This window comes from Papio anubis, chromosome 1, assembly GCF_008728515.1.
Source record: "Papio anubis isolate 15944 chromosome 1, Panubis1.0, whole genome shotgun sequence".
Taxonomy (NCBI): domain Eukaryota; kingdom Metazoa; phylum Chordata; class Mammalia; order Primates; family Cercopithecidae; genus Papio; species Papio anubis.
In genome coordinates, this window is record NC_044976.1 from 40,279,372 (window position 1) to 40,306,185 (window position 26,814).

A 26,814-nucleotide genomic window follows, 5' to 3' on the forward strand; every position below is an offset into this window, starting at 1 on the left:
TTATTGAAAAGACATCCTTTCTCTACTGTATTTTAGTGTCAACTCTGTCATAAAACAAGTGATCATATAAAGATCTCTTTCTAAATTCTCTAATCTGTTCCATTGGGCTTAAGGAAACAGGAATATGTCACCCCAAAATATTCCTCTGACATAAAAATTACTTTTTAGCTAAAGGCAATTAAGAAGCAGTAAACAGAGAAAAAGCTCACCCTACCCTACTTTCTGCCTACAGGCAGGATATAAACTCTCCTTGACTAGAGACAACTCTAGACTCTTTATCAGCCCAGAGACAGCATCAGAGGAACCTGAAAATAAACCTCATTCCATTAGTTTCCTCCCATATATTTACCTTCCCATCGTTTCCCACCATTGGAAGCCTAAAATACTTTCATTTGTCCTTTCATTTGTCTACAAACATATTGCTGTTTGTTGAAGATGCTATATAAGCCAGAGTTCTAAGCCATCGCTTTGAGATACTTTTCATTAAAGTTTCTCCCTCATGATGTGTGCTACACATGTTAATAAGCTTGTTTGTTTTTATCTTGTTAATCTTGTCTTTTGTTATAGGAATCTGTCTCAACTAAGAACTCATAGAGGTTGAGGAAAAATTATATTTCCTCCCCAACAGGGCCATTTGTCTATTTTAGCACAGATGCCACATTGACTTAATTAATATAGCTTTATAACAATTCTAAATATTTGGTGCCATAAGTTATCTCAGCCTCCTTCATATTCTTAATAATTGTCTCGGCTTAACTTGGCCCTTTTCTTTTCCATGCAAATTTTATATTGAGTTTGTTGATATCCATTTTAAAAGCCTGTTAGAATTTTGAATGGCTTGTACAATATAAAAATTAATTTAAGGAAAATTGACATCTTCACAATATTGAGTCATCCATTCTATGAACATGGTATATCTTTCCATTTCCTTAAGTTTTCTTCAATTTCTCTCAGCATATCTTCTTGTTTTCAGTGTAGAGATCTTATATCTCTATCATATTTATTCCTATGAATCTGGTGTTTTCTGAGGCTATTGTAAATGGTATTGTTTTTTAAATTTCATTTTCTATTTTTTATTGCTAGTATATGTAAACACAATTGTTTTTTATATATCGACCTGGTATCCAGCACCCCTGCTTAAATTTACTTATTAATTTTAATAGTTTATCTATAGATTCTTTTGGATTTTCTATATATACAGTCATGTTGCCTATTGATAATGACAGTTTTATTTCTTACTTTCCAAACCATATACTTTTTATTTCTTTCTCTTGCCTTGCTACAATGGCTAGGATCTCTAATGTAATGTTAAATTAAAGCGATGCTACCAGATATCTCAAGGAGAAGACTTTCAACATTTCACCATCAAGTATGATGTTTAAGATATTTTTAGGCACTCATTATCAGATTAACAAATTTCCTTTGCTTAGGCTTTTTAAAAATCATGAATCAACACTGAATTTTATCAAATCCTTTTTCTACATCTACTGAAATGATTGTATATTTTTACCCCTTTATTCTGTTACTACAAAGTATTATCTTGATTTATTTTTAAATGTTAAACTATTCTTGAATTCCTAAAGTTTATCCCACTCGGTTATAATGGATTATCTTTTTTATGTATCACTAAATTCATTTTGATTATATTTTGCTTAGTATTTCTGTATCTATGTCCAGGAGAGTTTGGTCTTTAATTTTCTTTTCTTGTAATGTCTGTGTCAGGTTTCGATATAATGTTTTTTCTTGAGAATGAGCTGGGAAATGTTACTTTTTTTTCTATTCTCTGAAAGAGTATGTACGATTGACATTATTATTTCTTTTAAGTGTTTGGAAGACTTTACCGGAAAAACCATGTGCCCCAGAAAATCTGTTTGTCTGCTGTTTGATGCAAAGGTCCTTAATAATGAATTACACTCTTAACTAGATATAGCTCTATTCAGGTTTTCTGTTTCTACTTGTGTTAGCTTTGGTATATCAAGTTTTTTGGAATTTATTTCATCTAAATTGTCATTCATGATATCCTCTTATTAAGGATATATCTTCTCCTAAAATATCTAACTAGTTTTCTCAAAACCAGTCACTGGATAATAAATCTCTTACAAAATGATATGCTGTGCTACCTCTATCATATAAAAATTTCATTTAATAAGTAATTCAAAAATAGGTATTGGCTCAAACTATAAACCAGGCATTATTCCAATGTTGGAATGAATATACTTTTAAAGAGGACAACATTCCTGCTTCATGGAGCTTTCATTTAATGAGAAGAACAGACAATAAACAAAATAGTAATAAGTGTTCTAAAGAACCAAGAAAGGTTAGGGTCTGGGGAGGTGGAAAGGAAAGGCCACTTTGAGGAGAACCTGAATGGTGAGGGAATGAGCCATCAAAAGATCCAAAGGAAGACATGTAAAGGCCCTAAGGTAGACATGTATTTGGCATGTTGTAGGAAGAGTGAGGAAGCCAGTGTGACTGTAGCAGAGCAAGTGAGAGAGAAGCAGAGATGATTTAGAAATCTAGGCAGGGGTCAGATTTTGCAGGGTCCTGGAGACCATGGTAATGATATGGGATATTAAAAATGTCATGGGAAAACACTGGCTTCGAACAAGCAAGTAACATGATCAGACTTGTGTTTGAAAAGACTGCTCTAATTAATGTGTGTAGAATAGACCATAAGAGGGAAAAAAGGAAGTTGAGAAGCCACTTAGAAGCTATTACAATAATCCAAGCAAGGGATGGTGCTGGTTTGGACTATGCTGGGAACCTACATATCTACTTACCTCCCATATGGAGATAAAAAGTGGTCAGATCCAGGCTATATTTTGAAGGTAGAATCAACAGGACTTGCTGATGGCCTAAATGTGAGAGTTACAGGAAAGAAAAGACTCAAGGATAACTCCTAGGTTTTTGGCCTGGGAAGCCGGGTGGACAATGGCGCCATTTTACGCGCCTGAGACTCTTAGGAAAGGAGCGGATTTAGGGTGGGGGGGTTGGGAGTCAGGAGTTTGGTATCGGACATATTACACTTCAGATCCGTTTATACACTCAAGTGGAGAATCTTGGTGGACAAGTGAATAGATGGGTCTGAATCTCAGGAGAATAACAAAAACTGGAAATATAAACTTAGGAGTCATGTGCAAATAGATACTTCATACCACAAGACTGAATTCATTCATCTGAGAATGGATAAGAAGTCTAGGGCCTGAGACCTGGGATACTACAAGAAGTTGGGAAGAGATTCAGAGCAAAGACTGAAGAATGTCCAGTGAGGGGAAATTCTCACGTGTATATCAGTCTGTTTCTGAATTCTCTACTCTGCTCTCCTGATCTGTCTATCTATTCTTCTGTCAGTTTTCATTCTTCATTTCAAATGACAAAACCAATTCAAACTGACATATGTACTAAAGAAAAACCAGGTAACCAGGTTTAGTACAAATGGGGTCACCTGGATGCAGTTTCTCTCCCTTTGTCCGCTATGCTCTCTTCCATGGTGGCTTAATCTTTGAACCATCATCTTAACCATTAGTTCCAGGTAATAACAACAGGAAGGGGCCCCACAACCAGGAGAAAAGTGAATGCTGCTGGGTAGCAAAATCCACAGATGCCTGCTACAATTCCTCTGCCAACCCCAAACTGGCTTAATTACTTTACTCACAGATACATTTATCATAACTAGTTAGGCTTTTATGTTCACATCACTACTACTCTTTCTCAGAAAATTTCCAGCTACTCATTCATATTTATTCATAAAGATATACTTCTAATCTGTCTCCTTCCACTCTGATGAGATTACCCTTTCCCCAAAGCACCTTGAATTTTTATTTCCTACAAAGCATCCCTCCCATGGGATCCCTGCTTCCATGCTCTCTTCCTGCCCATAAATTTACCCTCCTTCAATACATAGATCAAATCTTTCCTCCTGTATGATATATTTCCCAATTACCACATCTGGAAGTGTTATCTCTGTCCTGTGTATGGCTACAGCATAAATAGCATTATTTAAATGGTCCAGATTTGTCAAGTATTTTTTCATATTTGTCATAATCTCCCAAGTAGGCTGTAAACTCCTTTGGGAAGAGACTCTTGTTTTATATTTCTACATATTCTTCTCAGCAACATGCACAATCCTGAACACATAGTTTCTACACTAAATGCGTATTTTTAAACAATTGTCTGGTTAAGTCACCACTTCTATATATCTCTTCTTTTTTCTCTAAGGAATGAACAGCAACAGAAGAAAGTGATAGAATAATGTTTGCGGTTTATGATGTGGAGTCTTCTCTGTAGGTGAGTATCCATCGTCTGGGAATGGTTGTAAGTACTTAAAGTATCTTGGGTGCTGGAGCTTTGATTTTAGGCACTATGGAACATGCTGAGATACAATGATGAATAAAATGGACACAGCCCCTGTCTTCACAAAGCTCACAAATTTCTTTTCCAGGGCTGTAACTCCTTATTCCATTATTTTCATAGTGGTTTTTATTTTTTAAATTTTCAATTTTAATGTAATAAATTTTCTCAACTTTTATTTATTTGTTATTTTTATTTATTTATTTTGAGACAGAGTCTCACTCTGTCGCCCAGGCTGGAGTGCAGTAGTGCAATCTCGGCTCACTGCAACCTCTACCTCCCAGGTTCAAGTGATTCTCATGCCTCAGCCTCCCAAGTAGCTGGAATTATAGGCATGTGGCACCACGCCTGGCTAATTTTTGTATTTTTAGTGGATACAGGGTTTCACCATGCTGACCAGGCTGGACTCAAACTGCTGACTTCAAGTGATCTGCCTGCCTCTTCTTCCCAAAGTGCTGGGATTACAGGCGTAAGCCACCACACCTGGCCATCAACCTTTTTTTAAGTTAATGTTTTTGGAATTTTATTTAAGCCCTTCCCTATGCAAAGATCATGAAGATATTCTCTTATATTACCATTCAAAATCTTCCATTTTTTTGCTTTCAAATTTAAGTTTTAAAAGCCCATTGATATGGTTTGGATCTGTGTCCCTGCCCAAATCTCACATCTAATTGTAATCCCCAGTGTTGGAGGTGGAGCCTCGTGGGAGGTGATTGGATCACGGAGGTGGATCCTTCATGAATGAATGATCACCATCCCCTTGGTGCTGTTCTCCTGACAGTGAGTGAGTTCTCATGAGATCTGGTTGTTTAAAAGTGTGTAGCACCTCCCGCCATTCTCTCTCTCTTGCTCCTACTCGGGCTCTGTGACATGCCTGCTCCTCCTTCACCTTCTGCCATGATTGTAAGTTTCCTGAGGCCACCGCAGAAGCTGAGCCAATGCCAGCATCATGTTTCCAGAACCATGAGTCAATGAAACCTCTTCCCTTTGTAAATGACCCAGTCTCAGGACATCCACTGCAACTGATGTTTATGCATTGTGTAAAGTGATAGTCAAATTACATATTTTTCATGTCATATCCATGAGTCCCAGTACCATTTATTGTAAAGTTTACCCTTTATCTGTAGCATCTCCTTCGTAATATATCTGTAAATGCAAAGTAGTGTTTTTGGGCTTTCTACTTTGTTCTGTTGGACTCTTTGTTTATCCTTGAATCAATACCATGCCATTGCTATTACGATAGCTTTATAATAAGACATGATATCCATACAGCAAGTTCTCTGACTTAGTTCTCCTTTAAATTGTCTTAGGTATTCCTCATTTAAAATAACTATGATCATTGATATTTCTCTTCCTCTTTATGGTTCTGTCATTTTCTTCTCTATATATTATTTAGTTGTTAGGTACACATACATTTCAAACATATTTTCCTTGTGAACATAATTTTTTATCCCTAATAATGTTTTTAATCACAACCTCTACTTTATTTGATACATTTCTTATTATTTGACAGTATATAGTTTTCCATTCTTTTATCTTCACTCCTTCTGTAGTCTTATGTTTCCAACGAGTCTTCCTCAACTGGCTGGGATGTTGAATACCCTGCTTCTATTCCTTTTGTGCTTATTTTAGAAATGACAGCATACATTGTTAATGTACCAGCCTGAAGATAGTCATTATCTTCACTCTCCTTCCAGGTAATATAAGCACCTTAGAATCCTCTTGATTCTTTTTACCCCCTTTCTTAACTTATATGCTGTTGTTGTCTTTCATTTCTAAATATTTTAGCCCATAAGATACTAAAATTTTGTTTATGCTTCATTGTTCATCTATATTTACATTCACCCACATGGTGACCTCTTTATAAAATCCTCAATTCCTCATAGCATCTCAGCTTTTTCCATCTGTAATTGCTTTCCTTCTGCATAATGTATATCAATTAAGATTGCCTTCAGTGAGGCAAAGTCACTAAAGTGGTGGCAAACTCCACATTCTTCTTTATATGAAAATGTTTTCATTTTGCCATTATTCTTGAAAGGTACTTTGTGCATATAATCCTAAGTTTTCAGCTATTTCAGTTACAGATATTATTCTACTGTCTTCTAGATTCCATTGGTGTTGAGAAGTAAGTAAAACACTCTTTCCAAAGTCATATGTCTTTTTGTTGTTGTTGCTGCTGCTAGAATTTTCTCTTTGCCTTCAGTGCTCTGCTTATGAATTCTCGGCTTAATAAATTTGATCAATTCTGGAAAAATCTCAGGCATCATCTCCTTGAATAGTTGTTTCTGCCCCATTCTCTTTCCTCTCCTTTCCAATTAAATACATGTTAGATCTTCTCACTCCAGCTTCCATGTCTTTTGGCCTCTCTGTCATATTTTTTGTCTTTTTGTTTCCCTGTGCAGCATCTGAATAATTTCTTATGCTTCATCATTCAATTATTCACTACTTTCTTTTTGATTTTCTCAAATGTGCTGTCTAATGGGAAATCACTACATTTTAAAATTTCAGTTTTATATTTTTATTTCTAGTTCTGTTTAACTTTCTTAAAATCTACCAAGCCACTTTTAATTGTTACCCATTCCATGAAGATATTTATAAGAGTACTTTTATTTCTATGAACATAATAAGCATAGGTTTTTATTTGTCTCTATACTTATAATACATACAGAATTTGTGAGTCTGGTTTTCTTTTTTTCTATTCATTGCTTCTGCTGTTTTTCGCATCGTATTTTGTTTCCCTGTATGCTTTGTTATTTCCGACTGTACTGCTCATTGTCCCTTGAAAATTAGGAAGAAGGTGCCCTCCTCTGAAGATTCATCTTTGATTCTGCCAGGTATCTGGGGGTGGGGTTAGGAACCTAGAACTGGATCTACCTTAAACTTGGAACTACCTTAAACCAAGTTCATAGCTTGAGGTTCTCAGAAATTGAGACAACATAAAATCATCCTCAAATCTGTAAAAAGGGCCAGGCATGGTGGCTCATGCCTGTAATCCCAGGACATTGGGAGGCTGAGCAGAACAGATCGCTTGAACCCAGGAGTTCAAGACCAGCCTGGGCAACATGGCGAAACCCCGTCTCTACAAAAAATACAAAAAATTAGCCGCCCTTGGTGGTGTGTGCCTATAGTCCCAGCTACCCAGAAGGATGAGGTGAGAGGATCACTTGAGCCCAGGAGGTCGAAGCTGCAGTGAGCCGTGATTGTGGCATTGCACTATAGCCTGGGCGACAGAGCAATACCCTGTCTCAAAAAAGAAAAAAAAATTCCGTGAAGAGGCTTGTCAGTCACAACAACATACTTTTCCTTTTTTCTCTTACCCTGCTCAGTATCAGGGCAACCTCCCTGCTGTCCCAGAAGGGTAGAGAGAACTAGTTTTATTTCTGGTTCACCTTTGCCCTGAATAAATCCAGCTTTATATGGAGATGGTCTCCTATGAGACTCTCCACCTTGAGCAAGGCACGTACTTTGACAAAAACCTCTTTGTCCTGCAAGGCCACCAAAGCTAAAGTCTATATTTATTAGGATCAACAAATGTTCTCAGGGCAAAAGCAACTTAGGTGTTCTAGTGTTTTAGTATCTCTCCTCAGCTCTTTAGTGCTTTTAAGAAAATCCAAATTTTTTTCAATTTAAAAAATATATCCAACATTTTAATATTTTCAGTGGAATTTTGGTCCAAATAACCTATCCTACCATTATCAGAAACCAAAGCCTACCATTTCCTCTCTCCATTATCATTGAGCTGAGTTTTCCTGGAGAAGCTACAGTATTTGCATGAGATCCCTCTTGGCAGGGGAGGAGGGCACGCCTAGGATACTCTTTCAGATGAGCTGTTTTTACAACCCAAAGACTCTTCTTCCCTACTACCACAGAGACAGAGTACTTCCTACAAATATGGCAGCCTGACTATGTGATTCTTTACATAACCCCTCTTCTTTTGCTCTCTGAACCAAACTACATCTAGGAGGGTTTCTTCCACCAGCTGTACACTCAGTTCCCAAAACTATTGCAAGCAACAGATACAACTTTTTCATGTCAGGGTGGACTTTTCATCTTAAAGAACATGACTTTTCCAGTGCTTTCCAAGATCTACTATCTCTGGGCTCTCTCACCATTTCTATGTTGCTTCCCTTCATTTCCTCAATGGCTTCTGCCTGATCTCATCTACTTGGGACAGTCTTTACATGTATTTTGAAGTCTACGGACTAAATATCTCTCCTACATTTGCTGTGAATAGAGTTTTCAAGGTTTTTTGCTGTTGTTGTTGTTGTTTTTGTTGACCTTGCTTTTGAATGTTTCTAGGGAGACAAGTTGAAATGCCACCAAATGAAGCTATGTTTTTACACAAAGATTCAAATAATCTTGACTCCTCTCTCTCACACACACATAACCAATACCCAATACATTGGCAAATTCTGTCAATGCTACCTTCAAAATATATTCAAAACTTGTCCACTTCTTGCCATCTCCATTTCTCTTTTAGTCCAAGCCACAATTGTATTTTATCGGACTATTGCGTAGCCTCCTGTTTTCCTGCTTCATCTTAGCTGCCCTACAATCCATTCTCCATACAGAATTTACATTTCTAAGACAGAAGCTAGATCATGTCACCTGTGCTCAAAATCTTCCAATAGCTTCTCATGTCACTCAGAATAAAATCCAAAGTCTTTAAATAACTGTGAGGCCCTGCATTCCCTCCACCTCCTCCTCTCCCATTATTTGTTGCATTGAAGGCACAATATCCTCCTTGCTGTGCTTCACACAGGTCAAGCATACAATTACCTCAGGGCCTTTGTACTTGTTGAACCCTCTGTAGGTGTATTAGTTCATTTTCATGCTGCTGATAAAGACATACCCGAAACTGGGAACAAAAAGAGGTTTAACTGGACTTACAGTTCCACATGGCTGGGGAGGCCTCAGAATCATGGCGGGAGGTAAAAGGCACTTCTTACATGGTGGTGGCAAGAGAAAAATGAGGAAGAAGCAAAAGCAGAAACCCCTGATAAACCCATCACATCTCATGAGACTCACTATCACGAGAATAGCATGGGAAAGACTGGCCCCCATGATTCAATTACCCCCCACTGGGTCCCTCCCACAACATGTAGGAATTCTGGGAGATACAATTCAAGTTGAGATTTGGGTGGGGACACAGCCAAACCATATCAGTAGGGAATGCTCCCCCTCTAGATTTCCTCATGGCTTACTTTTTCTCACTTAATTTACATCTCTGCCCAGATATCACTTTATTAAGAGGCCTTCCTTGAACAATCTGTCTAATCCCTCCCATATCCACTCCTGTCTCCTGATCCAGTTTTATTTTTCTTCTTGGTATTTATTATCATCTAATATATTTTATGTTTTGTTGTTGTTGTTGCTTAGCGTTGTCTTTTCTTCCATCAAAATCTAAGCTTTAGAAGAATAGGAACTTTGTCTTGTTTTGTTCGCTGATATATCATAAACATCTAGAACAGTGCCTGACATTATAGTAAGTGCTCAGTAAATACCACAGAATGAATGCTGTGGACACAGAGGAACCCAATTGCAGGAAGTACAGTAGAAGGAGAGACCAGGAAGCACTTTTCTTTCTGCCGCCACCTGATCTTATCTTACACCTCCTTGACGTCCAGCTTCTTTACTCACTATTCCACTCCACCTTTCCAAGGTCACCACTTCCAGCTTGAGTTTATAAATCCTCCCTGCCTGAGGCTCCTCAGCTTACCGACTCAGTGTCCAAATCCCAAATCTGATGGGTCTTTCTTAGTCCAAAAACCCATCGAGAGTCCAATTAGCCATTGCTGGGGGTCAGGGGGAGGGGAATGTGAGTGTATCCATTTATATGCCAAGTATAGTTACCCTCCCCAGGCTTCTACAAAGAGGAAATAAATGCTGCGGAATCTTTAATTAAAAACAAAACAAGCTTTCTCTAATACATCCCTGACACCGACAGAGAGAACATATATAACTTCTACTAGGGTGCCTCTAACTCAAATGCCTTCAGAATCCTGGCAGGTAAGATAAATGGGTGAAGAGGCCAGGGTGGGGAATATGGCAAACTCGGGAGTCTATGCTGCATCCAAAGAGGGCAGCCACTGTAACTAACTACTGCCTAGAGGAAAATGGGGCCAATGTTGCCAGATTTTCTGATTGTTCAAGAGAAGGCAGAAATCTGTATTTTAGTGTGAACTCTCCCACTTGTTAAATGACAACTAATCTAATTTTTTACAAGAAAAAACACTATGCAGTCTGAAGAATATACATCCACTGAGCAAATCTGGCTAAGGGATACCAGGGTACAACTTCTGTTTTGTAAAGTCAGCTCAAAAACAGGACATCAGTAATTTATCACACTCAAAAGCAATGTTTCTCACGGGGGCTCAGTGTGAAGATTTCATTAGTTGGAGTAACCAGTACTCTCAGTCCCCTTTCACAGCACCTGCCCCCAACTTCTCTACCAATCCTGGTACAAACTTCCACCAACTTTTAACCATGAGAGACAGAAGGCTTATTGAAAAGCATTTGGGCTTTGAAATCAAGTGGCTCTGGGCTAAAAACAAAACAAAACAAAAAACCTCAGTATTACCTCCTAGCATTATTCCTTAACCTCTCCAAACCTCAGTCTACTCAACTGCAAAATGCGGATGTTAATTCCTACCTAGAAGGGTTCTTGGGAATAATGATTATTATTAACAGACTAGTAGCGGCCCCTTCCTAGAGAAAGGCATGATACTTGAAAAATCTGCAATTGTGATACAGAATGTTCATAATAAACTAATGCCATCTACATCTCTTTGTGGAATAAGTAGAGGGTAAAAATGCATTTAATAAATAGCACAAGGATGGAAAATACAGCTCTCTGAAGACCCAGGTCTTCACACCAATGTAGTTGCTTGTGAACCTAGTCCAAAATGTCTAAGTTTGTAGAAACTAGCACTAATTAGAATTCATAGACATCAATTATGTGATTATTCAAGAACTCTCTCAACTCTTAAATCCATTTTTCTATGCATATTACAACACAACACAGAGTCAAGTAAAGGCATGCCAATTCTCCAATGGCCAAAAAAAAAAAAAAAAATTAATCCTGTAGTTCAGGGAGACACAATCGGGAAAAGAAAGCCCTGTTTCTAAAGTGTCAGCTACAACACTGTCTCCACCAGTGGCTGGAATGCAAGAGTCTTCCATCCACTGACGAATGCAGAAAGCAATCGCTGTAAAAGGTCATTTCATAACCACTGGAAATACTGCCTTTCTCCCACCCGACCCTGCCCTGTGCTTTCTGGGGAGGAGTCATCATACCTGACCCTGTGGAGAAGCCATCAGGTCAGAGGCAGAAGCTACAAGGAACCCTTGGCTTTATACCACACAGCACGCCCTAGAGCAAACCTGTCCAACCTAGAGCCCAGGAGAGCTTTGAATGCAGCCCAACAGAAATTCATAAACTTTCTTAAAACATTATGAGATTATTTTGCGATTTGTTTTAGCTCATAAGCTGTCATTAACATTAGCATATTTTATGTGTGGCCCAAGACAATTCTTCTTCTAACGTGGCCCAGGGAAGTCAAAAGATTGGACAACCCTGCCCTAGAGGGTCATGCAACAGGAAAGGGGGCATCTCAAAAGGAAACACGAAAATTATGCTCCCTCCAGGAACCGAAAGAACTCTCCACAACTGATACCAAAAACACGTTTCTCCTAGCAGAGAACTCTAAGTAGGCTTCTTCTCTACCCAGGAGGTTTAAAAAGAACGAAGTGTGTCTCTAATCACTGTACTTTCCCACCAAGAAGAGCTGAGCTCCCCCATTCCAGATTTGCCTAGGCCTATTCTTATTTCTCAGGCCCTCGTGGCTCTTATAATCACACATGTCGGTTATCAGTTTTCCTCCAAGGAGGCCCAAGCACCAGAAAATCACTTATATCCTTCACTGCCAAGCCTCTCCTATTAGGCAGGCAATCTGTAACTATTTATGCTATTTTCTAGATTTTAAAAAAGGAGGGGTGTCTAAGATATAGGTCAATATCAGCCAGGAGCTGACAATCATTGAAGACGGGCATTGGGTAAACAGGGGTTCAGTGTTCTATTTTCTCCATTTTTGTACGTGTTTAAAATTTTACATAACGAAAAAGTTTTAAAAGGGAGGGTCGAAGGAGGACACAGATATAATCTGAAAACAAAACCAAGTGTTCTTCACCCTCTACTCATGTCTAGACACAGAAAAACCTGGGAAGTGCTCAGGCTCTCTCATCAACAGCCTAGAGGGTTCATGCGCCCTCAGAGTGGAGACTGTATCTCCTAAACACTACTCAATGTCCTTAACAAAATAACCTCTGAAAAATTCACTAGAACTTTTCAAAAGTATTCTGGAAGAACCCAGCTTCCCTTCTTGACCTATAAACCCTTCTGCCTCTACTAATTACCCCTATAGCCTCTTCCTACTACTACGGTCTCTACTTCCTGTTCCAGACTACTGTGCCGAACAACCCAGTTATTGAAATAGCTCCTGGGTGGCAGGCAAATGCCTGTGTTCCAACAGGTTGTTTAGCTGCTTCTTCCTCTTGGATGTCAGACGTGATCAGCTTATAGGAATATTTTGTATTTTATTCTTCTTCCCTTTAAACTCAATTTGCTCCTAGTAATTTTTTTTTTAATTGCCTACAGTGGAGTTTTCCAACTTCAATACTATTAAGATTTGGGGCTGAATAATTCTTTGTTGTGGGGGCTGTCCCATGCCTTACAGGGTGTTCAGCAACATCTATGGTTTGTACCCACTTGATACCAGTAGCACAAACACCACCCCAACTTATGACAACCCAAAGATCTCTAGGCATTGCCAAATGTTTCCTGAGGGACAAAATCACCTCTAGTAAAGAACTACTAGTCTAAAAAATATTGAAAATCCAAGAACAATATTGTCCTGGCCCCACACCCCAAAAAATGAGATTATACAGTTTTTCTCCCACATATACAGCATCTTCCAACTTATAAATTTGTAAATATAAATACTTTGTAAATGTTGTATCCTAAGCCAGAAATATATAAAGTAACAAGAGTAAAATTAATTTAAAACCTTCACAACTATATTTTCTCTGTCTTCATGGCTTCCTGTGTGAATCTGCTCTGTCTTCATGGTTTCCTATGTGAATCTTATTTGTTTCCTCCAAATTATGCTGTTTTCCAGTCAATGTGATAATCAAAATATTGTGCTACGAGCCCTCTTTGAACACCACATAATCTGTGTTTGAATCGGAAAGAAAAACTTCCAATGACTTTCTCAGTACTCCCCATGACATGCACTGGCTCTCCAGAACCTATTTAACAGGTGTCACTGGACAACAGAATCCCCTAAAAGAACATATCCCTACAAAATCAGAAAAAAGCGTCGCCAATGCGTCCCCCCGCCCAACTCCAAACAGTCACACCCCAATCCCATCTCTGTGTAACCACAGGAAGGCAGCATCCTCTCACACACAAAATGCTCCAGCCCTACAGTTCCCAGTTCCAATTCTGTATTTAAGACTCGGAGTCAGAAAGACTCACTGGTGCAGGCTCCATCTCACTGCCACCCCCTTCACCTCTGAGGCAGGAAGAATACCCGATTCCCAACCTGACCAAGAAGTGCAATGGGAGGTTAAATGAGCCAGTGTCAAAAGCTGCAACACCCACTGGGAAATACTGCAATTTTTCTTCATTAGGCAGAGGGTTTCCCACCAATTTAGATGGTACACTCCCTTCTTGAGGAATCTGTTTTTGGTCTGCACAGGCCTTGCATTAGACACAGTCTACGATACAGCTTTGGGGGCTACGCATTTAAAACTGTCTCTCCTCCCCACCCCAGTGGATTTCCCAGCTCCAATCAGTGGCTCTCCCAAACCTCTGTCCTCTTATTGCCCCCCGCCATTCCCCTGGGAATGTCATCTTGTTCCTCCTTTCTCTTGCTTACGGGCAGGCAGGTGCTGGGTGCAGGGATTTTGCCTTCCAGGGTCCATTCCTTCCTGGACCCATTTCATGCCACTGTTGATCTCAGCCTGGATACCCTCATCCTAGATTCTGGCCATGGCCTCCTAACTGGTCTCCCTGGTTTGGCCTTTCTCCTCAAATATAGCTTTCACTCTGACAATGGATAGTCTTTCAAGAGCACAAGCTAGAATAGCCAGAAGCCTTCTGTGGTTTCCCATTCCCTAGCACCAGATACAATCCTGTCTTCTTTGGTGCACAGTTTGTGAAGCACACAGTTTGTGAAGGGCACAGTTTGTGACCCTGGAGGTGTCCAAGCAGAAGCAGGATGAGCACTGAGTGGGACAGGTGCCCGCACGCAGGGGGATTTATCCACTAGATAGACGACTGAGGGAGATGGGAGGAGGGAGTTAAACTAAATGACTTTTAAAGTTTCCTTTCAAGCATGACTTCCCATGATTCTGGGAACTCTTTGGTCCGCCATGCAGGTCCTACCATCATCTGGCCCCTGCAAAGTGATGCCTCCTGCAAAGTGATGCCAGACAGTCCCCTGTAATGCTCCTCACATGGTCCTGCACATGGTTACCCCACCTCTATAGGATGACTTATTTTAATTGTCGTGTTTTTTTCTTAATTACAAAAGTAACAATCCTTGGTGCAACAAAATAAAACAATACTGAAGTATTACCATGAAGTCCTTAACCACTGCACTCCCATGGGTAGCCACTGGTTTCAGCAGAATATATGCCCTCCTAGTCCTTCCTATGACACACACTCCATTCACTTGACACCTGGTCTTATGCCTTAGGAAGAAGGATATTTTATTCTTATCTGCATTGACTTATCTCTCCAGTTACCTAGGGTAGTAAGGCTAGTTAGTTCATCTACTTCAATTGCTGTTATTCCACCAGTGAGGAATTGAAAGGGAAGGAGAAAAGGTTTCTTGCTCAAAATCACAGATTAGCTGGTGGCAGAGTTAAGACCAGAACAAGAACTCCTAACCCGGTGTTTGTTGTTACACTGTCAAGTGCTCTTCTCCTCCCCACCATGCAGAATATCATATTGTACAGACAGCAGGTAGAAATAATTGCCTCTTGAAAGCACAATCTGCAGAGGCAGGATAGTCCAGTGGTAAGTACTTGGACTTTGAACTCAGGCTGCCTAGGTTAGAATCTGGCTGTCATTTACTTAACTATGTGATCTGAGTCAAGCAACTGGGCCTCAATCTCATCATCCCTTCCTTATAGGACTGTTGTGAGAATTAGTAGCTTAATATCTGCAAACCCCTAAAAACAGTACGTATGTTAATAAAACATGCTATCCTACCTTTAATGTAACACCCAAAATACAGTAAGAATCTTCCTTATTAAAACATAGGCTGGCAAATTAAAACCAAATCTTTTTAGCTCTGAATTTTGTCTAAAAATGAATCAGCATGGGTGAAAACTCATAGAATATTATTCCAAAACACATTTAAGTGACACAAGAACTGTAATCATTACTACAAGAAGGAATGACCTCATAAAGACCTCATACATCAGAAGCATTGTAACATTTACTGCACCAAATAATAAACTTAAAAAAAAATCTTAACAGCCTCTATCAGTAATTATCTAAGTAAACTGGGCTGCAAATCTGTTAGAGAACTGTTTTTAACCATGATAATATTTCTAGTAAATTGCTGCTTCTATACCAAAACTACTGGTGTTGCAGAACTGGCATGCTAATAGAAAGATTATTATAGAAACACTATTAAAATAAATCGATATTATTAAAGATTCACCACTACAACAGCGCCTGACTACAAGAGATTTCAAGCTGTATTGCTTAACGGACAGATAAAAGTGCTAATTAAGTCCACTCTTAGAGGTTATCCCTAGGCAGAACTGTACACTCAAGTAGCAAGAGGTCTTCAGACTAAATGAGGAACCAGTAATGCCAACCCAGCTGGATACAGCCCTACTGGGAAGATGGGGAGAAAATGGGAAGAGCCAAGGTTTTCTGAACACGAAGGTAACCTGGTAAAGCAGACAAGTATCCAAACTTACTTGAACCTCAGTGTTTTCCTTAACTGCTTCATCAGCAACACTTCTGATTCCTCCTTTCTTGAGTGAAGAAAACCAAATAACCCACCACAGACTGAAGACCCTCAATAAACGGCACAATCAGCGGGAGGCAGAGAAAGCCGTGCCATTATTACCAAAGCCTCCTCGAGCAACCAGAAGACGTGGAATCGCTCTCTCACCTTGGCCAAAAGCATCTCTCCACGCACCGAGCCCAGAGCTCTCAGAGGTTTTTAAAGAGTTGCCAGACTGAAGGCATTTCGTTCCAGGATCTATTTAGCTTTCCCACCTTGTTAATTAACTAATTAGGGATGGGAAAGCAACTCACCAATACAGTGTCAGGAAAAGGCTAAGTAAATTCGCCCAACTGGTCTAAATGTCAATGCTAAATTAAGAAAGGGGGCAAGTGCGAGAGACTGAGCCGTCCCCAGACTGCTGCAATCCAGAGCTCGCTAACGTAGAGACGAGAGACCCGCGCGCCCTGCAGCAGCAGCCTCCCGGCCCAGAGCCGGGCTGCCGGCAGGACTTCTGAAACGGAAACCTGGACCAGGGCCACCCCGGGCACAGGGAACGCGGCGGGCGAGGCGCATCCTCGCCGCTCAGCCTCCGTCTCCCCGCATTTCTCGGACGTCAACAAACCCTGACCACAAAGTGAAACTTTCCTGCCCCCCGCGGTCGCGCCGGGTCTCTGCCCTCTGCCTGGGACCGCGTCTCGGGGACAGGTGTGGGGCCGGGGCTGAGGAGGGGCCCCCGCCCCAGGGCCGGAGGTTGTGTAATCCGCCGGGGAAGGGGGGCTCAGGACAGCTCCTCGCACCAGAGCTGCGGAGGCCGGACAGGGGACCCCAGCTGTAGGGGCCGGCGCCCGGAGGCGTGCGGGGGGATGGGGAGGGCTCTCGTCCCGCCCCCCGGGACCGCCCCCGGGCGCAGTGGGGAGCTGCGGCGCTGACACGGCCCGGAGAGGGCGCCCGCGCGGCGGACCGAACCCGAGGAAGGGGGCGCGATGGCTCGGCAGCGGCGGCCAGCCTTACCTGCGCGCCAGGCCGGGGCGGCGGGAGGCGGCTCGGGGTGCCAGGGTGGCGGGCGGCGGGCGGCAGCGTTGGCAGCCACCCGGGCCACGGCATGCAAGGAGCCGCGGCGCGGCGGCGGGCGCGGGACTGACAGCCCCAGGCCCCGCCTCCAGGCCCCGGGCCCCGCCCCCTTCCTGGCTGCGCGGCTCGCCCCGCCTCCTCCGCCCACCGCCGGGGTCAAACTCGGTCCATCGGCTCGGAGGGCGGGGATGCTCGCTTCCAATTGGCCCCAAAGGTGCCCGCCCCGCCCACTCCCCGCCCCTTCCTTGGCAGAGAAGCGGCGCGTGCGCGGTGGCGGGGGAGGGTAGCGGTTACCCTGAGCGCGGGCGTTCCTGATCCCCAATCCCTGGTACCCGGGTATCGTTTTTTCATCCCGGGCAGCTGGGACCCCAGGATGACCTAAGAAACAAGGATTCAGACGCAGACTCCACGGTGAATTGACCTTATTCACCTGTGAATGAACATCCAGGAGAAAACCAAACCCGAATGGGCCAGGCTCTAACCAGAGGAGACCCCAAAACTGTGATCTGCATCAGAAAACGAGCCAGCCAACCGGTTCCTGGCTCTGCCGGGTCTAGGGGTGCTTTATTCAAGCGCTGGGTTCGCTCCCTGGTCAGCAAGTATGAGGTGTTTGCAGAGGGTCTAGAAGATGTGAAGTGAGATTAGCCCACATTAGGGCTGTGCCAAACAGAAAGTGAGTGATGCTGAAGAAAGTGGCCTCTTCTGCTCCAGCCCTCCCTCCTCCTCCCCATCCCCTGGCTCTCCCACCTCTCCCGCCGCACCAGCTCCCTACCCTCAGCTTGTAAACAGTATCAGGTCTCGCCCAACAAAAATCAGTTCCACTCAAGAGAACTGGAAACATGTCTATAGTAAAACTTGTACACAAATGTTCATAGCAGCGTATTCAGAAGGCCAAAAAAGGAAACAACTGAATGTCCATCGACTGACAAATGGATAAGCAAATTCTGGTCCATCCATACAATGGAATAGTATTCTGCCATAAAAAAATAATGAATTCTGTTACATGTTACAACATGGAGGAACCTTAAAAACATTGTAGTGCTCAATGAAAGAAACCAGTCACAAAAACCCACATAGTGTATGATTCTATTTATATGAAATGTCCAAAATAGGCAAATCCATAGAGACAGTAGACTAATGGTTGCCAGGGACTGGGAGGAGGGGGGAATGAGGAGTGACTGCTTAATGAGTACAAAGCCTCTTTGGGGGGTGATTAAAATGTTAAGGAATTAGACAGTGGTGATGTACCACTTTGTGGTGGTACATGTACCACCATGATGATGACTGTACAACTTCGTGAATATAACAAAAAAACCCACAGAATTGTATACTTTAAAAGGGTGAATTTTATGGCATGTGAATGATAATTTAAACCAAAAATCCAAATGACCAAATAATTAAAAACAAAACAAACAAACAAACAAAAACCTCTCTTGACACTGTATGCCCTCCAAGTTACCATGCAGTTAACCAGCCCTTCTCATCCAAAATTCTTGCAAGAGTAGCCCACACGTTTTCACTCCCACTTATACATTAGCTCCCTAGAATGTGGCTTCTGCCTGCACCAGAGCTCAAATCTGCTCTCTCCTTGAAATTTTATCCTGTGGCTTTCTATGACCTCGCACATTCCTGGTTCCCCTCCTCCTTCTGTTCTTTGTCTTTTGATCTTATTTTCTTGGCAAATCTATTTTAATCTTTTCAAAGCTCAAAACTTATTTTGATCTTTTCTGTGGCTCCTTCCAGAATCCTTCCTAAGTTATATCGTCCATACCTATGAGTTCAGTTCAGTTACTATGCTTCAAATTCTAGCCTCCACCTGATGTCCCACAGAGTTCTCAAACTTGGCATGTCATAAGCAATTTGTCATCTCCCCTTCCCCATCCTCTATCTTCTCTCCAGTAGTAATATCTACTACCACATTCTAGGACCTGGGAATAATCCTTGATTCTGCCCTCTTCCTTCTGCCAAAATCAATCACCAATTTTTATCTCATTAATGTTCGTAAATCCCGCAATATTACCACAGCCCTGGTCCATAGCTCCACTGTCTTTTGACTTTTAATTCCCATCGTCTCTAGTGCCCTTCGGATCTAGTTTCCACACAGCTGTTGAAGTGGACACCCATTACTTCAGCCAGCGTAGCTCTTTCTTAGGGTAACATCACGCTGATTTTCCTTCAGGAACTCACTCCATGAGATACGGACTTAGGGGGACTGCCAGTGAAGATGATGACTTTACCTGGCCCAGGCCAGGTGTGCCCCCAAGCTGGAGCACTATGACATCTTTCATTTGGAATTTGAATCCTAGGTGGAATAACGCTAGGGGCAGTTGGCCCTGATACTTCCTGACCGAGGGGACTTGCAGTTGATTCTTGCTATGTAGGTCCTAGGAAATTCCTTAAGAGCCTGGGTTCTTCAGATTTTTATTGGGTTTTCTGAAGGATCCCATATATCTCCAATGCACTCCCCTGTAGGAACTTAATTAGAATTATCTTCAACCAAAGAATCTGATATAGAAATGTGTCCAAGACACAAACCATGTCTTTACTGAAAATTCATTAGAAGCATTCCATCACCTACAGGAAAGACACCAAGCTCCGTAATACAAGCCCCAAGACCCTCCATTACTCTGTTCCAGGCTGCCTGTCTGCACCTTCTCGCCCTACTCCTTACCTTGCCCTTACATCTCTGCCCTTCTGAATTATTTGGGGTTTCACATAATCTATGAGGTTTCATGCCTAAATACTCATGAGCCCCCTCCATAGAACCCCTCCCTGCTCCCATCCAGCTCACTTGAGAAAGCCTTCCCTGGCTCTTCCCTGATCCCAACATTCTGCCTTCCTCTGTGTTCTCAAGGCACTTGATTTTCCCACCCACTCACTCACTGTCATGGTATTTCACCTACCTGCTTTGTTATCTGCCTTTCCCACCAAACATAGAGTTCCTCGAGGGCTGTGCCTTCTTTTCTGTTTCTCTGCCTCCATAATTCCTGAGTAAGAGAAAGGGATCTCAATATAGGACATTAACAAATCTTTTGATCACAGAGATGAAAATCCGAGCTGGAGGCATCTCATATAGGTTATCAAAAAAATTGATTCCTCTTCTGAAAAACATTCCAGAACACTGCCAAGACCCTAGTAAGACTGGAGGACACTTATTTAAATGATAGTTCTCATTCTCTAAAATCTTAATTTCTCCTGAAATCCTTCATGCTTTAATAAGATACAAAATTAGTTAACTCAGACAATTGTCTTCATCACTGTGACTAAATGGCAAAGTGTGTTTTAGTATATATTTTTAATCATAGCTGAAGAATAAACAGAATGTAAGCAAGCAAATCCATGGTTCTGTTTGGATGGCTATTGTGAAACATGTACCTTAAATGCAATTATATAACCACCCATCTGCAAACGTTGAGTGAGGAGAGCTGGATTTCAGTCACAGCTTAGCCATGACCAGTGGCTTGACCTTGGATAAGACATTGCCCTTGGACACCTGCTGTCAGTCTTCCCAGTATCCATTTCTTTATTCTCCCACCATTGGAACCCCCCCCAAAAAAATCTGGGAAACCACTTTTCTCCATTCTAACCTATATGATATTATGGTTGCTCACCTGACCCCAGACTCTAGGAGTTGGGCCTGATTGTCTTAAAGCCATTGTTTCTATCCCATCCGCCTGGCTACAGAAGTTAGTTCAAGGGCAGTCATGAAACCCAATCAGAGCAAAGGGATTTGAAACACGCTTGCAAAGGGCTTCTGGCAAAGAAAAGATTCCTCTGCCTGTTGTAGATCCTATCAATGATAGATTGATGATAGATCAATGATAATGCAGCCACGTGTGACCACTAGGATAGAGATGAGATTGCCAGGCGGTGAAAGAATACTGAGGAAAGCAGAATGGGGAAAGAAACAGAATGTTGGTTATACTGCTGGGCAGTGAACAACTGGTTCAAACAACACCTGAAGCTAATAGACCTCTATACGCTTCAGTTATGTGAACCAATCAATTCCCTTTATTGTTGGAATTTAGTTTTCTGTCTATACCACAAACAGTTCTAACAGTAACAATCTCTCTGGGCCTCCATTTTTCATACATAAAAGTAATACGGATAACCTCTGAGGCTGCTGGAGTGCTGGGAGGAGGCCATGAGAACATGGTCACCTGGTCCAAGGGCCTGGGTTCCCTGCTTTCAGCCAAACACCTGCATCAGGCCGGGGCCTTCAGACCTCAGGGAAGGCATCCGTCCCAGTCCACGTGGACTTCTGATGCAGGTTGAGAACAAAAAGAGGCACCTGGACATTCCCTGGAGCCCTCTGCGTGGTCGCGCTTCAGTGGAATTTGGGGGCCCTCGGCTGCCAGCCACGCTTGCTTGATAGCAACAGAAACCAGTTCTGCCCGACTCTGTGCCACAAAAAAAGCCACACCCCACTCACCTGACACCTACCCCATCAAGAGTCCATGCTGCTGAGCCCTGAGGGAGGGGAGGGCTTTGTGGTCAGGCTGCGTGGCCCGCCCTGGCCCTGCTCTGTTGAGGATGCGCAGGACGTCCTCTCCAACTGCACCATGCTGGGCTGCAGGCGAATTTCATCCACACCAGAGAGGGGTGGGCAGAGTGGTGAGGCTTTTGTTGAACTTGGATCAGGAGATGACGTAAAAATGGCCCTGGAAAAAGACCGAGAAAGCATGGGACACTGGCGCATTGCGGTGTTCAAGTCCCACAGAACCGAGGTGGGTTGGGTGTTGAAGGAAACACCGCAGTCCCAACAGTGCCAGCAGCGCCAACTAGGGCTTCCCGCAACTAGGGCTTCCAGAGCACTCGCCTCTGGATGCACAAAGAAGAAATCGTTCAGTTCTTCTCAGGGTTGGAAATCGCAGGAGTTGGCCTCGCAGGAGTTAGCTGAGAAGGCTCTTGGAACGCCCAAGGAGAGGACAAGGCACAGGGACATGGAAGTGTTCAAGAGCGGCCAGGAGGAAGTTAGGTCGGACTCAGGTCCCCCTGAGGCTCATATCCGTGCAGCCCCAGACCCCTGTGACCAGCCCGGGGCCACCAGGAGCTACCCAGGCATCGTGAAGCAGGCAGGCGCAGGATACGGAGCCACGAGGAGCACGGCGGCCTCTGCACCACCGAGGTGCACCGAGTGGGGGAACCTCAGCTACTGTGTCTCCGGAATGTATGACCACAAATACAGCGACAGTGAGGTCACAGGGCAGAGCACCACCGGCCACTGCCTCTGCACGAGGGGCTGCCATACAAAGCGACCAAGAGAGACATTTACAACCTCTTCTCTCCTCCCAACCCGGTGAGAGTCCACATTGAGATGGGCCCAGATGGAAAAGTGAGGGGCAAAGCAGATGTTGAGTTTGCTACTCAGGAAGAAGCAGTAGCAGCTACCTCCAGAGACAGGGTCAGCATGCGGCACAGATACATAGAACTATTCCTGAATTTGACAACAGGGGCCAGCAACGGGGCCTTCAGCAGTCAGGGGATGCGAGGCATGGGCGTGACCAACTACAGTTGTCTGGAAAGCCAGTCAGTGAGCGGCTGTGATGGGGCTGGCCACAGCAGGCACAACAGCATGGGTGAATAGCACTTGTTTTGTTAGCAGCATTTGAGTTATTTCAATCAAATTCTCACAGGCCGCCAACAAGCAGTGAAGAGCAGTCATAATGGAGGAAGTTGTGGGACCCATTTTGCACCATGAGTTTGTGAAATCTGGATTTTAAAATTACCTCTTTAGGCCAGGCGCAGTGGCTCAGGCCTGTAATCCCAGCACTTCGGGAGGCCGAGGCGGGTGGATCACTTGAGGCCAGGAATTCACAACCAGCCTGGCCAGCATGGTGAAACCCCTTCTCTACTAAAAATACAAAAATTAGCCAGGTGAGGTGGCAGGCTCCTGTAATCCCAGCTACTCGGGAGGCTGAGGCACAAGAATCACTTGAACCCAGGAGGCGGAGGTTGCAGTGAACCAAGATGCACCACTGCACTCCAGCCTGGGCAACAGAGTGAGACCCTGTCTCTCTCTACATATATACCTCTTCAGTGTTTTCTCATGCAAAATTTTTTTCTAGCATGTGTTATTGAGTAAACTAAAACTATTTTCAGCTTTTCTTAATTAACATTTTGTTAGTATACTTCAGAGAGAAGTTAGCTGACTTTCAGTATGTTACACGTGGACCTTTTACACATCACAGTGAACACACTGGGGAGATGTGCTTTTTTGGAAAACTCAAAGGCACCAGCTCCCAGATTCAAATAAATGTTTCTCATGTTTGTTCATTCTAATTTATATTTTCATTTACGATCCTTTAGGTTAAGTTGAAGCTTTTTAAAAGTAAGTTTTGAAAATTGAGACACAATACCAATACTGGAGGAATTGGTGAGGCCTTGACTTAAAACTTTCTTTGTACTGTGATTTCCTTTTGAGTGTATTTTGCTAAGTTAAACTTGTTAAATTTTTTGTTAACTAAATTTTTTTCTTAAAATGAAGACTTTTTCACAATGACTGGCACAGATTATCTACTCAGCAAAAGATAGCGAAATGACTGGGTGGTTCAAGAGAATTCATTTTAATCGTAATGTATTTAAGTGTGAATTTAAAAATAGTTTCATACATCAAATCTGTGATCTCCCTTATATTCTAATAATGAGGCTAAATAAAAGTCTAATAAAAATGTAAAAAAAAAAAAAGAATTCTGCCAGTTCTCACATCCTATGAGTCTTTCTGAAGGGTAAATACACTCATGAAAATTTAAATATATTGTCTTTTACCAGTAAGCACTAAGGATAGTAGGACTGTCCAGTTTAACCCAACAAAAGAAAGCTAAGACTAGAAATGCAAACAGAAATCCTTCATCTTTGGCCTGTACTAGGAGTTACCCTGATCTCCTCCTACCCTGCTAGCCCCCTATACTTCAGCCACTTATTCCTATACTCTGAGAATAGTTGGGGGCAGAGGATAGTAATCTGGAAAGGAACCTTACAAAGTGGCCCTGCTTTCTTTCTTTCATCATTCTTGCTGATGCCCCTTGTTGGCCTTGGACCCCTTGTTCAGATTCTGACCTCTTCTACCCAAACTCTTTGACATGAGTCTTCCCAGATCACCCTCCTCTGCCTTCTCTCCCTCCCCAGATCTGACCCATGGATTATATATTTAGCTTGGCATCATGCCCTCATGTCTGCATTCCCAGTCCTGACCACCTTCAATCAGTTGGAAGTGGTGATATATTAGGCAACTCCAAAGCACAGATTAGTTTATCTGTAGCAACAGGGCCTAAAGGAAGAAGTCCGGGGATGGTTATTTAGTGGAGCAGAGTCACTTAATAAAAGGCATTAAGCACCTTAGAAGCCTGAAGGTTTGAGCAAATTGTTTTATACACTGCACTTGCAATTATGTGTGAAAGTTTTCACATACCTGGCTTCCTGGATACATAGCCTTTTAAAAATAATGCATTTGGAAATGCAGTTTAATCAACTTCCTAATTTGAAAAAGCATTATCTAGGTCCCTGACAGATATTGTGTTGGAACACTGGGGCCATACCTGAAGTTACTGGGACCTTAAGGAAGAGTTAATATGGAAAGAATCCTGGTTGTTTTTCTAGAAATAGTTAGAAATTAAGAAATTAACTAGCATGCTGCTAGTTAACTTTGTTCTCTCTTCTGGCTTTGCAAGATTCATGGGAAAAGACCTTCAGCACTGTTGTGATTGAATCATTTCACATGTTATGACCAGATAACCTTTGCATATAGAGATGACTGGGACAATAGTCCCATTCTTGAGGAGCTCAGGAGTTTGGGGAGGAAAAGGACACTACATCAGTCAGGTCCAGCAGGAAACAGAGCTCACCCCACTTAATGAGATCTCAATCAAGGGAGGACTTAGAGAAGTGTGGGCAGAGCTGGTGAGGCATCCAGATACCAACAGCAGCAGAGAACCATTACCACCCCTAATAATGAAGAGACAAGTAAAGTGAACAGGAGAGTGGCAACCGTGGAGGAGGGGCTCCCTCAGGAGCTGCAGTCAGACAAAGATCTGGCTTCTACCAGAGGGGAAGCTTCAAGGCTAGGACCGTGGGAGAAACTGCCTTGACCTATCTTCCCTCCCATTCTCTAATACCCTGCAAGTACATATCGTCCACTAACTCAGACAGAAAGCCCACTAGCAAGGGAGTCCGGATGATAGTCTATAGGGATCAGCCTGGGGAAAGAACTAAGACAGATGTAGATAACAGATATGGCAGCATGAACAAAAAATAATCAAACCACAACACCCCATTTTCCACCCAGGTCCCAGTTTTTCCCTTCATTTAAATGAGAATCCCATCCCAAACACAAGGAGACACAAGTTATCAGCCACTGTATTATTACTGGTGACATCATTTCAAGTGTACTCTCACCTGGACCCTAAATTTTGAGGTTGGCTACCATCAGCACTCTTCATATAAAATAGTATGGAGAAGTGGAGGGGAGGACGAGGTAATTGGCATAAAAAATAAGTATGGTTGCTATGGTCTCCCCTTCTGTAGCCTTTCATGAGGCCGGAGCAAATAATCACTGCTTCCTTTTATTCCGTGATCACTTTATCCTCTACCAAACACTTATCACCTTATCTTGAGAAGGTCTGAGATCCAAACCTTCATCCCCAAATAGCTGAGCCCTTACTACTCCTCTCTGCAGTGGGTGGTCAGTTTCCCACTGACCTTCATTATTGGACATGGAAGTCCATGGAAGTCCTGGTAAGTGACCCCAGAAATCCCCTGAGTTTAAAATATAGTCTTCCCAGCCCTATTGCATGGCAGCAACCCGCTTTCTTCTTGGTACCCAATATAGTGATCCCTCCTCTTCCTGTTGGTTCAATGGTGTGAGTTCCAAAATGGCCAAAGACAGGCTCAGCTTCCAATTCCTTGGTGGGAACATTCCTCCTTTAGGAATATTCAGGCTCAAGATCAGGGAGATGGAAAGCAAAAGTTCTATTAAGTGGAGTATTAGCTGTGATAGTTACAAGGGTCACTCCTAATGCTTCCCCGTGTTTCCTACCCCACAGTTCATGCTGTGAAGGAGACAGGACCAGATACTGACTGCTGGTTTAAAGTATATACTAATCCTACAGGTGAGCTCAAGCTTTGCATGGTGTCATATCCCAGTTGGCCTACTGAACCCTCACTACAGACACCTTAGAAGCCCTGTGTTGAAGATAACAGCTCTGCAGTCAATCTTTGTCCCTGGATGACAATGTGGAGCAGAGCTGCCCACCAGTCTAAAACACTCATTTTGGAATTGTTAAGTACGAGAGAAATGCATCCCTATGTAATTTAAGCTATTCTACTTTACCATCTCCTGGTTACGTTAACATTGCCCTAGTTA

General features: G+C 42.6%; 1 protein-coding gene and 1 pseudogene across 1 annotated transcript in view; one reads left to right on the forward strand and one right to left on the reverse strand.

Annotated features, from left to right (window-relative positions):
• HIVEP3 (HIVEP zinc finger 3) overlaps positions 1–17,516 on the reverse strand; it is a 523,736-nt gene extending 506,220 nt beyond the window's left edge. Inside the window, exon 1 of the mRNA XM_021921850.2 lies at positions 17,394–17,516. The gene's annotated coding sequence lies outside the window, so the exon portion shown is untranslated. The remainder of the gene's footprint in view (positions 1–17,393) is intronic.
• Positions 17,517–18,560: 1,044 nt separating this feature from the next.
• LOC101016841 lies at positions 18,561–23,235 on the forward strand (annotated as a pseudogene).
• Positions 23,236–26,814: the final 3,579 nt, after the last annotated feature.